The sequence below is a fragment of the Vipera ursinii genome (assembly GCF_947247035.1).
Source record: "Vipera ursinii genome assembly, chromosome: 2".
Lineage (NCBI taxonomy): Eukaryota > Metazoa > Chordata > Lepidosauria > Squamata > Viperidae > Vipera > Vipera ursinii.
This window is the reverse complement of record NC_139513.1, coordinates 84013888-84027685: the sequence shown is the minus strand read 5'-3', so window position 1 is coordinate 84027685 and position 13798 is coordinate 84013888. Positions and strand designations below refer to the sequence as shown.

At 39.3% G+C, this 13798-nt stretch overlaps 1 protein-coding gene across 2 annotated transcripts in view; it reads right to left on the bottom strand.

Annotated features, from left to right (window-relative positions):
* MAPK9 (mitogen-activated protein kinase 9) overlaps positions 1-7197 on the bottom strand; it is a 57409-nt gene extending 50212 nt beyond the window's left edge. For both annotated transcript variants that reach the window (XM_083353571.1, XM_083353570.1), the window contains exon 1: positions 7107-7197. The gene's annotated coding sequence lies outside the window, so the exon portion shown is untranslated. The remainder of the gene's footprint in view (positions 1-7106) is intronic.
* Between the last annotated feature and the right edge of the window lie 6601 nt (positions 7198-13798).

The following is a 13798-nucleotide window of genomic DNA, read 5'->3' as shown; positions in this document are numbered from 1 at the left end:
AAAATCACTCTGTATTTTCTCTGCTTCTTTTAAACATTTCTGATCTTGTTTGATTATATTCTTTGCAGCTATAATTTCCATTATATTCACATTATACAGTATATATTAATTTTCTTTTCCTACAGCCATTCTATTTTGGTTCTACTGTACATTTAAACTTTTTTTTCCTTTTCTCTGAATCAATATACCACAAGTGCAACCAAACCATACGTTTTTCTATGCAAGGATCTCTATTCTAAATACTATTTTGAAAGCCAATGTACTGTTGCTCATATTCCAAAAATGAAGTACAGAGAACTGATATATTCTGAATGTAATAATCCATTTTAATTAATTTTATTTAATTAATTTAGAATACAAAAAAACATATATTTTAATATTCCATTAAAGACATTTTCATATTTTAAATACTCTAGTAGATACATAGAAACATAGCATAATTATTTGCTTTTGGTACATTTGTAGTCCTTATACAAGTAGTCCTTGACTTGCAGCCATTCATTTAGTGACCAAAGTTATAACTCTACTGAAAAAGCGACTTATGACTGGTCTTCACACTCACAATTGTTGCAGCATCCCCATAGTCACATGATCAAAATTAAGGCATTTGGCATGTATTAACAATGGTTTCAGTGTTCCAGTTATGTGATCACCATTTGTGACCTTCCCAGCTTAGCCTTGAGCAAGCAAAGTCAACAGGTGAAGCCAGAATTGCTTAATGATCATGTGATTTACTTAACTGCAGTGAATCACTTAAGAACCATGGCAAAAAAAGTTGTAAAATGGAGCATGGCTTATTTAACAACTGCCTTGCTTAGAAACTTTTGCACCCAATTGTGGTCGTAAGTTGAAGACCGTATATATTACAACCAAGACCAATTTATAAATCATACTTACCTGAAATACTAGAAAGGATTTTCTTTCTGTGTATACCTCAAAGCAAATTTTACTGAACTTAGTGTGGTTTAGTTCTGAGTGATTTTTTTATAGGTTTGAGGTGTAATAGATTTGTTCCCAGAAAAGCATATATTTGAAGCTCCAGAATACATATCAGCTGCTTATAACACTATTATGAAGTTTTATTGGAAAATATATTGAGTTTGAATTTAATTTGTAACCTCACTTAAGCTATGCATTCATTGCATAGCCTTGAACAAATGAAATTTCTCAGAACAATGTTGACATTGCATAAATATTAGATTCAGTGACTAAGAACAGCAGAAAAAACTATAATTAATAAACTTTAAAAGTAGCAAGTAACATACTAATGGCCCATTCTATAAGATCATAGAAGATAAGGATGCTTCAGGTCTCTACTCTGTTGCAACAATGCCTAATTGGACCTTCTCTGTTGCTATGTCTGACCTTTGAAATGATGATCCTTTTAGCTTTCTGTAGAGCCTGTAAAGATCTGGTTTTTCCCCTCCAAAGAATTTGTACTGTGACATGAACATGAGTTGTTTTTTTTATTATTTTTCTTGTTCTTTTCTGATATTTAGAATATCAGAGTCACCAACTATGACAGCTTAAATAAATGACTCAAATAAATAAAAAATAGAAGATAAATCTCTGTTACATAAATAATCCTATTTACAAGTAAACTATTTAACATATCAATATTCTATACTATTTAGAAGACAGCTATAAATCTCACACAAGAGTGACTGCAAATCAAAGTCAGAGCAATAGATATGCTATTGCATTAAACAATTACTACAGCTTCAACGGTTTAATTTCTATCCTCTTTCTATGGATAAGTATTTTAAATAATACTTCAGGGACGCAAAAGTGGCTACATAAAAGAAAGGTTGGGCAGAAGTTAACTCTTGAAAGTTAAAATCAATGAATTTCCTAAACGAACATATGGAGGAATCTGTTACTGAACAGTGAGATTTATGTCATAAATAATATTGTATTATTAATGAACTAACATTTAATACAAAACAGCACTTCAATACAAAGTAGATTAATGTATTTTTGATCCAAGAATATTGAAAAAGATGCCAGTGTTCTTTTGTTTTTGTTAATATTTTGTGGGGTTGTGTGTTTATATGAATGAAAAGCCCTTGCACATAACTGGAAGCATGGAAGTATATCAGCTTACATTGCTTTTTCACATTTTTAAAAATAGTACTCTGGAGGAATAAAAATAATTGTGATATGTCCGTACTGCACACCCGAAGACTTTCAGCATATATATATTTTTTTCTTTTATATGCCGTTTTATACTACTCGTTTTTCAAAATTACTTATTTGGTTTGCTATTTCATTTTGAAAGGGCTCTTTATAAAGCAGGAAAATAAAAGCTCTTCCTCTTTCCTCTGTGCCAAACTAGAGAGTACACTGCATACACAGGTATTTGGAAAGGCTATTTAATACTGCCCCTTTTATTATAAAGGAAACCCTGTGGTGAGAAGAGGTAATCAAACAATAATTAGCAATTGTTCCTCCTTTTCTTTGTCCCACAGCTGATGCTGAAAGAACACAAAAAAGCAGGAAGTTTCCAGCTCCTCCCCTCAACCATAACACTTTGCTACGGAAAATGAAAAAAAGTAGTGTGGAAACAAGAGAGGGCAGCACCAGCTTTTATTTATTCTTTCTTCCTTGGCCTCTATGGGTACTGCAGGGAGGAAAGATTTCACTCAGGAATCTGCTTAGTGAGAAAAGAAGAAAAAAACTCTGGTCACCGTCACCCTCTGAGCTAAGCAGCAGAGAGGGTTTCTGAATATGCCTTATACTGAGTCAGAGTATTGGTCCAATTAATTCCAATAGGGAGCACATCAACTGCGAGCAATTTTTAGTGGTTTAGAGGAGTGCTTTTCATCTTACCCGACCCAAAATATTCCAATGTAGTTCATATAGTCCAGGGGTGTCAAACTCAATTTCATTGAGGGCCGCATCAGCATTGTGGTTGCCCTCAGGGGGCCGGGTGGGTATGGCCAGGGTGGGCGTGGCCTACTGGGTGGGCATGGCTAGAGTGTGTATGGCCTACTGGGTGGGCGTGGCCAGCTCTACATCGTTCGCATCAAGGGTGCCTATGGGGGCCTGGGCAGGAGTGGGACAGATCTGAGCGTCTCTGGCAGAAGGAGGGTCTCTGGGCCAGGGCCAATGCAGTGGGGGCCGTTCCCTCACTGTTGCCAGGATGGCTTCGCGGGCCACATGAAACCACTTCGCGGGCCATATCCGGCCCCCGGGCCTTGTGTTTGACATGTCTGATATAGTCAATCACTAAACTACAGTACTATCCCCTCCCCGCTGCATCCAACTCGGTATAATTGAGCATTGCAGCCTAGGTTGCTTGCCTCCCGTGATGCTCCCAGATGTTTCTTCCATATCAGGCATTCCAAACCAGTATCAGAAAATGTAGCAAGCTGGCAATGGGTCAGGCTGCTGCTCAGCCTGGACTAAACCCACTGCAAGACTTGCCTGGTTCTTCACCTGCTAATTGCCCTTCCCATCCAAGCAGGGAAGGCAAACCTCACTGGTTGGTTTTGGTGTGGACCGGTCACCAATACCTGCCTTTTCCTTTTAGGAATTGCTGCTACCTCTTTCTTTTGATTTCCCAGAAATTTGGACACACAAATGACTTGACTTCCCCCTCCCAATTCTCTTCTATGACATTAACACAGAGACTTTTTTTTTTTCTTATGGTATCATCATAGCTCTGAGGACACACTTCAGTTAGCTTTCGCTTATGACCATAACTGGGACCAGCAACTTCCTTGACAAGTAATGTGGTCATTATGTGAGATATTACATGACTGTGACTTGTGATTTTACTGCTGGCTTCTCCACCGACTCTGCTTGTAATCGTAAATGCTCACTAGATTGTGAAGCACCCAAATCTTGATCGCAGGACCATGGGGATGCTGCAGCGGTTGTAAACATGAGTTTATAAAGTTCATAGTTACTTTGTCAGCCCTATAATTTTGAATGGTCACTAAACAGAGCAGTCATTAAACGAGGAGTACTTCTAATCAAAGCAATAGAGAAGTTGGTTTTCTTCCTCAGTAAGTTAATACAAACTCTGTAGCAGGAAACAACTCATGGTTCAGCTTCACAATATTAAAGCAGCTCATTCCTTAGTTACAAATTAAAGGGGGGATGAAGAGAGGTAAAACTAAAATAACTAAATACAATAACAACAACAAAAAAGGAAACTGCAGTTCTGTGGGCTGGAATGTGAAAGCTAGGAATATGTTTTACCCAGCATGGGAACAAAGAGGAAGAAGGTCCATGAAAGATGTAAAGATTGGTGTATAAGGGTGTGTCAAATATATGTTGGAAATGTAATCAGTGTGAAGGTATTTTTGGTGGACATGTAAGACAACTGTGCAAATATAGGGTTCAGATATGTACTTTAATTCAGAGAATTCTTACAATAAATGCACAATTGAAACCAGAGAGGGGTTTTTTTTAGGTTTGATAAACAGAAAAAAAAAACATGGGATTTTGTTTTATATATAACAGCAGCAGCAAGACTTTTGTATGGAGAGCGATGGAAGGATTTACAAATTCCTACAATAGAAGAATGAATGATAAAGTTAATGGAGTTGGCAGAGTGGGCAAAACTGATTGCTTTGGCTAAAGAAAAGAATTTAGTTTTGTTTCTACTTGAAAACCTCTTTTGGACTTTTTGCTTGAAACTGAAAGAAATAACTGTAAGATGTAAAGGAGGGGGTGGGTGTCAATTTTTAAAAAGAACTTTGCATAGGAAGGTACATTATGGGACTTCCACCTTTTACTTTAAGGAGACCAAAACTACACTCACATTATTAACATAAATACTACTCTGATCCTCAAATAAGATTGGGTGCAACCAAGTGAATCCTTCATAAAATCTGGACTGCTCTTGGAATAAGATATAATAAATAAATTCTTCTTGCAGCATTGACCAAGTTACAGAATGCAAAGCAGCATATTATACAAAAAAGAAAAGCTGAAGGATTGTATATAGAAGTAGTAACTACAGCTTTCTTTATCACGTTTCTCCTGGATAGCACAGCTGAAGGAATGAGTGTTAAGAACAGCATGTTAATTACAGGAAAGAAATACCTTATCCTACCAATAACCCCTCTTGTTCATGTTTTCTGGGCCCTGTTCCTTCAGATAATAGCAATAGCAGTATATTTTGTTCACTCACTCACCATTTTTTATTAACTGATGAAGCAACAGGATTGTGGCAGGAGCATAATTCTCTACCATGTAAATCTGGTACAGCTACAGCTCAGAAAACTGAATTTTCTTGGAGGGCAAGTAACTTGTCAGAGGCATGTAATCTACCAACTTCCTACGATTTTCTGGACATGAAAAGCTACATAAATCATGGCTGCTGCTGTGTAATTTCTTGCTTGCCAGCTTAGCCTCACTTGGGGGGCAATGTATGCGATGTTTAAAAGGGACACTGAGAGTGAGTCAACCCAAAAATAAGGTAACTGTCTAGTTTCCTCATCTTACTATACAGAACAAAGAAGAGCAAACAAGTAAGAGAAGGGTTATCGAGAGAAGACTTTATTTGGAGGAGGAACTGTCAACCTAACTTGTTCCTTAACCTTCTTTCCCTTGGTGATATGGACCTCTGAAGCGATTTAAGTGTAATCCTCCCAACATCATTCAAAATGATAGTACATCTGAATATAGATAGTAAGTGACACCATCCTTCTGAGATTTCCCTGAATGCTGTCTAGGCAAAGAGAGCAAGAACAACTACTCTTGCTTTCTCAATGGGCAGCACTGAGGCCAGCTCTCCTTTTCCTGTTATAACCAAAGCTGCACCCTGAAAAGACAGGAACAGGAGTTACTGCTGCTTGCGCTTACCTATTTCTTAACTCTTAGGAGCAACAAAATATATGGAAAAAAACTAAAAAAAAACCAAAAATCTCACCTTGGAGAGAGAGGACACTATGGGGAGGATTTCCTGCCAAGAGGTCCCTCATCACCCCTGTCAGTTTCTACTCTCTATAGAAAATAAAAAAAAGAAAATAAGAGAAGATTCTATTCACTCTGTAAATCTCTCTCATCTACGATTGGTTCAAAGTAGATGATGATGCCTGAAATATGTTTGACCTATCATGTAGTTCAGTTATCGGTTTATATTTTTCTCTACGGGTGACTGTTGGCAGAACGGAAAACATTGCGAATTCAAAAGCCTGGTTTCTTGATACGGTGTGGGCAAAAACTATCCCCAAGTCAAGACTCGGAACTTATTTACTTCGGGATGCCTTTCCCGCATCAGTCCCTGCTGAAACAGGTTTTTTTTTTTTAAAAAAAAATGGGTGGAAAGGAATGCCTTTCCCTGCTTTGCCCTCATGATTTTGAAATCATTTTTTTTTAAAATCCCATTTATATCCCGCCCTTCTCCGAAGACTCAGGGCGGCTTACAATCTAAGCACAAACCAATGTGCTTAGCAATAAAATTTGCCCCTCAAAGTTGTTCAACCCACCCACCCACCCGGCCACCCACTCGTAGTGCCTCGCTCTACCCTCCGATCAATCACTCCAGTCGCCAGATAAGAAGAGCACCAGCAGCTACCAAGACCACCTCCAACGAGCTGCCCACAGTTGAAAGGCCACAGCGCCAAGGGAGAGGCAGCGCTGTCGACCGAAGAACGGGCGTAACATACGCCGTTCGTTACCGAGTCAGAGCTCAGGTCCAGCCAGCCTGACGACAACCGACCGGGCAGGAGGGGAGGGGGGGGGAGTTCCTGCGAGACGCCGGACTGGGCTCTGTCCCTACGGACCCAGACGGGGGTTTGCTTCAGGCGCGACGGGTTCTGTGCAAGGGCGAGCGAGGGGCCCCCTTTTCCAGGCACCAGAGCGCAGAAGAGGCGCGCCGCGGCAACAGGGCGGGGGGAGCGCCAAGACAGGAAGCTTTGCCTGGAGCCCCAAGCGGAGCCTCTGCGGTACCCGCGCCCAGCCGGGAGGCCGAAGAGGCGACGCGATGCCGGGGAAACTTTCCAGGCAAACCGCCGGGTGGGGGAGGGGAGGGGGGGGCTAAAGCCCTATAGAGGGGGCGCCGCTCCTGCCGCTGTCATCGCCAAGCCCCTCGGCCGCCCCGCCTGCCCGGCCGCCCCGCCGAGAGCCTCACCCCTCCACTCCCGCCTCACCTCCTCTGGTGCCCCCGGGCGAGCCGCTTCGCGTCTTTATCGAGCTCTCACACACTCTCGAGCCGCAATGGCCTCCCTCAGCGCCTCACAGGCCGCACCAGAACCAGGCGTGCTGATGAGCGCCCGTGCCACCCAATCACCGCAGAGGTTTGGCAGGTGTCTACCAACCAGCTTTCGGAGGCGAGTCCGAAGACCACTATATAAAGTAGGCGCGACGGGCGCCTTCCTCTTAAGAGGCTGGGGTTGGGGGTGGGGGGGGGGATGTTCTGGTGGGCGAAGTTATCCGCGTCTGGGAGGGTGAAATGCTACACGCCTTGTGCGTGACTTTGGCTAAGACGAGTTTCCCCGATTCGGTGAGCAGGTTGAAAATACATCATGACGAATGACTGCTCCCCGGTAACCGTCCACTTTTCACAACAACAGAAATGGTACATATCAACGTAAGACTACAAGAAAAAAATTGCTGTATTTAATGCAGTAATTTAATTATGGCATGAGGTAGGGTAAAGGCACGTAGGATAGGCAGAAATAGCCATTGTGAACTACTGTACTTACCTGTAGTTTTCTCAGCCCCCTTTTCTATAATGGATAATACTTATAAACTGATATACTCAGGCCAGGTTCACATAATAGTCTAGATTAAAATGTGATTGGATATATAGTGTGCTGTCTAATGTCAGATCTCATTGAAAAAAGTTGGCGTATATACCTTTTTTTAGGAAGTGTTGTCCAACTGATCATTAGACTAATACATTCTTTTTATTTACTTATTTTCCCACTCATCTTACAATAATTCTGGGTGGTTTATAGCAAAAACTTAAAAACAAACATAAGTTCAAACAAAGGGGAGGTTAGCCCATGCTACTATACAGCTGCCTTCAATTGAACTCTCATGTTTTTGCTTCAATCTTTGGCAACAATCTTACTGGGCCAAACCCACATCTCCAAAACCATGAATACACTGAGGCTGTCTGACTCAGAACAGCACAAAAGGTATCTGTTGCAGCTACAGCCTTACCAACCATTTTTCTACATGAAACACAAACTAAGAATGTAACCCCCATGAAAAATTTATCCCTTTGGGGAAATCTATACTTAATGCTACCTATAAAATAAAAATAAAAGCATCTGATTTAGTGAAACAGGATGGATAGAGAATGGTTTTTGCCAGCACTTGAAGCTCCTAGTGTCCCTCTGACAGTGCCACCTCTACATTTGGCTATCTGGCAGTGGGCACAACATAATTTGGCAAGTAAGGCCATGGCTATTTGTACTATCTTTCTCTTACCACAACAGGAAGGACTTGCTGTTTGTACCACCCTACCCTCTCTTTGCAGGGCAAACGATTGGTCTTAGAAAGAACAGCTATCTCATCCTATTGCTCATCTGTGTTCTCTCTCCCCAGAGGGGAAAAAAAACATTAGATAATGGTTACTTTTCTCTTGAAATGCTCATTTATCTTCTTTTACTTCAGAACATCTCCTTTACAGACAAGGCAGTGGAAACAATTGTGCCTGCCAGAAATGCTTGACATGGGGAATAAAAGGTGGTCTTCCCTGACATGAGGTAGAGAGGGAAGGAACAAATGAAAACGAGCAAGCACAATATGGTTGCTCATTTGAATAGCAGTCATCATCTCTTCTGATCACATACCCTCTTGCTAGTTGGTATGAAGAATTGGGCTAGCTGTTGCATTATCCTGAAACAGGTTGCTTAAGAGAGGTAGGCATAAATTTAATCTTTTTTAAACTTGGTTTTTTTAACTTTTGTATTTTTGGTTTTTAATTACCCTGTAAACCGCCCTGAGTCCTTCGGGAAAGGACGGTATATAAATGTAATAAAATAAATAAATAAATAATAAATAACCACTTTCCCCAGTTGCACTACGAAGCTGTAGGATTTAGTAGATGGGAGGTAAGACTGCAGAAGACTCTTGCATCAGGAACCTCTGTGCCTTCTTTTCCCAGCTGAGTTTCAAGGTTGGATAAAGAAAGAGGAAGAGGAACTGATTTGTTTCAGTTCTGGGTATTAGCCCAGTATCAAGGTGGCACTATTATGTATGGTTTTTGAAATTTGGGTTGAAATTTATAATCTTCATAGAAAATTATACTTACATTTTTATGAAACCCAAGAATGTCTTTGGGGGGATCTGCTGAATGAACTGAAAATACAAATTGGTGGTGAAGAAACAAAGCAAGAGATTCTGAGAAGAATGGTATGGATCATACAGACACAAACCTCTTTGTTACCCTGCTCTATTGTACTATATTTAAAATATTGGCCTTCCTCCCTCCCTCCCTTCCCCCACCATCCTGAAGGAAGGTGCTGATTAAGGTAGCATTTGGGCAGAAAGATCTTCACCAGCTATGTTTTAAAGGGCTTTTCAAAACTAATGAGTGGCTGGTCTGAGGATTTGAAACTAGATGGCTGGTGGCATCATTTTTGTTAAGTAGAGAATGGAAGGAAATGTCTGTGAGATATTCTTGTACAGTAAAAATTTGCCTCAGGGAACACAGTAAGAAAATCCTTAATCTCCCACTTACAAGTGTACTTTTTTAACATCTGGACTTTCAGGGTTTAACCCCTCCCCCAATTACTTTACTGAACGAACCTTTATTATCAAAGTACAACATGTATACAGTGAGATTGGCTGAGCCTCCCTTCGTGCCCCCCACAACTCACAGTGACAACAAACCCACCATCTTGTTACACCACATATATGTTAAAATTTTAAGAAGCAACCCACCTTCTGATTAGGACTGTTATAAAATGTTAAGTTTAATTTTAATTTTATTAAATTTATTAAATTTATATACCGCCCTTTCCCGAAGGACTCAGGGCGGTTTACAGGGTATTTAAAATCAAACAGTACAAAATACAAAAGTTAAAAAAACAATTAAAAAAGATTAAATTATCTCTTAACTAAAAACCTCAGTTAAAAATTCTCAGCCTGGGCCAGAGAGCTCAAAGAGCCAGGTCTTCAGGTCCCGGCGGAATGAACGAATGTCAGGGGTGGTCCTAAGCTCCACGGGGAGCTGGTTCCAGAGGGCAGGCGCACCCACAGAGAAGGCCCTCCCCCTGCGTGTTATCCGCCGGCAATCTTTTACCGGCGGCACCCTGAGAAGACCCTCCCTGTGTGAGCGCACTGGACGAAGGGAGTTTGATGCTGGTAGGAGGTGTTCCCTCAAATATCCCGGACCCAGGCCATTTAGGGCTTTATAGGTCATCACCAGTTCTTGGTCTTGATTGTTGGTGCCTGCCAAGGTGTTTTTTATTGTTTTATTTTTAAGATGTATTTCTACTGGTTACGGAGGGTCATATTTTCAAAGGCAAGTACGTGGCTTATCCTTGATCCAAAGCCGAATATGAAAATCTATCAAACTTTTCTGCTTTTCTTTTTCATTTTAAATGATGAAAATAGTAGGGGTTTGTAACCTAATGTCATAGGCACCAGTACATTCAGGGATACTTCTCTTAGTTCCCACTACATATTGCAGAGAACTTTTAATTCTACGGTAGCCAAAAATTAGGAAATGCCTGATAGCACCCTTTCTGATTTAATATTTTTTATTAAAACACATTAAATTTCTACAAGTTTTAGTTCACTTCATCAGATTTATGCAGTGGTTGATTGAAGTATGATTTTAAAATGTTATTGGCAAAAGAAGTTGGGAGAAATGATGATTATAAAAGTTACATGTGAGACACATTACAAGTATCACATCATTTACTTAAGACCTAATATCCCAGGAGGCAGACCTCAAGGTCAGTATTTAAGAATAAAACTCATCAGGATTATCTAAGCTGGCAGGCATAGTCAATAACCCCAGACAGGCTCAAGATACAGAAGAATCTTGACATACCTGAACATTGGGCCCTATCTAACAAAATGAAATTCAAAGGTGAGGAAAGTAAACTTACATTTAGGCAAGAAAAACCAAATGCACAGGTATAAAATAGGTGGTACCTGGCTCAATTGTAGTAACAGAGAGGGATCTTGGAGTCCTAGTGGACTCCAAATATTAGTCATTCAAATATGAACCAGCAGTGCACTGCAGCTGCCAAAAAAGCCAATGTAGTCTGCATTAACAGAAGCGTAGAATCAAGATCATGTGAAGTATTAATGCCACTTTATAATGCCTTGGTATTATTGCATTTGGTTTTGGTCACCACATTAAAAAGATGTTGAGACTAAAGAGTGCAGAGAAGAGCAACAAAAATGCTTAGGGGACTGGAAACTAAAACATAACAAACAGTTGCTGGAATTGGGTTTCTTGTTTAATGAAGAGAAGGACTAGGGGTGACATGATAGCAGTGTTCCAATATTTGAGGGGCTGCCACAAGGAAGAAGGGATCAACTATTCTATAAATGTCTAAAGTACCTGAAGGCAGGAGAAAAAGCAACGGATAGAAACTAATCGAGAGAACCAGCCTAGAACTAAGGAGAAATTTCCTGACAGAACAATTGATCAGTAGAACGAGTTGCCTCCGGAGGTTGGGGATGCTCCATCACTGGAGATTCAACTATTTGTCTGAAATGGTATAGGGATTCCTCTTGAGCAGAGGGTTGGACTAGAAGACCTCCAATGTCCCTTCCAACTGTGTTATTGTTATCTCAGATCTTAACACAATGGATTTTTAACAGATGCTACATGCTAATTGAAAAGTACTTGCAATCTCTCTAGTGTGCAACCTGCAACTGTATCATCACCATTTCTCTACCCATATGCTCCTAACTCATACCTTTTTTTAAAACAAGGTGTAGTGGTTAAGATACTAAACTAGAAAATGGGAGATTGGGAGTTCTAGTCCTCTCCTATGCATCAAAGCCAGTCAGGTCACTTTGGGCCAGTCATTCTCTCTTAGTTCAACCTACCTCAAGTAGTTTTTGTGGGAAAAATGGGATTTGTATGTGGTTTTGAATTGCACAAAATAAAGATGGGCTATAAATCTGATTAGCGATCAAGCTACATCAATTCAACCACTGTACATTTGATTATGTTAGTTACAACTCAATAAAGTGTACATTTTTAAATAAAATTTGTGAATTGTAAAAGGTACTGTCAGACTCATTTTTAATCCCTATAAAGACTTGTTGTCCTAAAGTAGAAGGCTATATGAAACAAAAATGTCAGTCCCTAGCATCACCTATATTGTACTTATAAAGTATTTCAGCCTCAAACATATCTCTATGCATTTTTATATGGTACAATTTAAAATTGTTTTTACATGCAATAAAGCATCCTGGTAAGCTAAGGGCAACAGAAGGGATCAAAATAATCAACTCAACTTCTGATAAACAGGATTTTTGTGCCTGATCAGATTAAAACTAACTGGGGATTGAGGTTTGTGTTCAACAGTCCTCCTAAATTTTTGCTTACAACCTGACACTGATTCCAGACTTTAAAAATTAAATGTGATCCATTCTGCTTATTTACAGAATATTGTTGACAGCTTTTATACATAACAGTTCTAGTAAAAAAAATAAACAGATGCAGCAAAATAGACATTTTTGTAATCAATGATTTCTTTAATTGGCATAGCATTTTGGTGTATGATAGATAAGTAGAAATACTCAAAATATGCAGTAAACTTATAGGGTTAAATAAAACTATTCAAGAAAATAAAAATAATCTGAGGCACGTACAATGTATTTTTTCTAAACACAACAGTTTAACAAAAAAAACCCCACAATCAAGTTTAAATGATGCTTGAGAAGTTTTCATTAATGATGGTACAGAAATATAAAAAGTCAGGTAAATGCAATAGAAATTCAGTTAAAAGTACAACTGCCCAAAGTAAAATAGTCAATATACAAATGACTGCATTTACATATGTTCAAACCAGATTCATTCGTGGTCTTTAAACACTTCTGCTTGGCTCTCCTATAGCTTCCAACTCTGGTTTGTAAGCAGGCAGAACAACTGAGAGGTCCTGATTTAGTTACTATGTTAACCAAACCACAGAATGGGATTCTATGGTTGTTTGAACTGCTCTGGCAGGAGGCTCAGGTGAGAGTGACTGCATCATTTATTCTGCCTTAGTGAGATGTGTAAATGTAACAAATCAATACAAACTTAATGAGCCTAGGATTAATTCTTAGGCATTATCTAGTAGTAGAGGTAATCCATAGGCTAAATAACTTAAATGCTATACATTTGTGTATATAAATAATTTGTATTTAAAAGCAAGGCAACCAGTGTATATACATGTACCCAGAAGCAAATCCTACCAACTTCATAAGGACTTAAGTTTGGGTAAACATGTGTAGCATCAGGCTGCTCATAGTGTTGATTTATTCACAGTAACTCAGGAAAAAAGCTATGTACATATATTGCACAGTTGTAAAAAAAACCCCAGTATTCATTAAACATATGTAAACGAGTTTTTTCTTTCTTTGGCAATTTGATTATTTAGTAACACTACAAACAAGAGCACTTAGTAAGGTATGTGACAAATATACCCTAAAGGCACATTAAGCAGTTTTTTTTTCAAAAGTAAGGACATCTTTCCAAATATTTTCTAGTTAACAGTATACTGGTTATCAGTTCATTACTTTCATGTTAAAAAAACTCACAGTACAAAAAAAAGTTATGGTTTGAAGTGAAGGGTCAGAGTAATTAGAATACTTGTTTGAAACCTAAAAAAGATAAACAAACCAGAATCAATCTCTGTCAAAAAGTAACCATGGG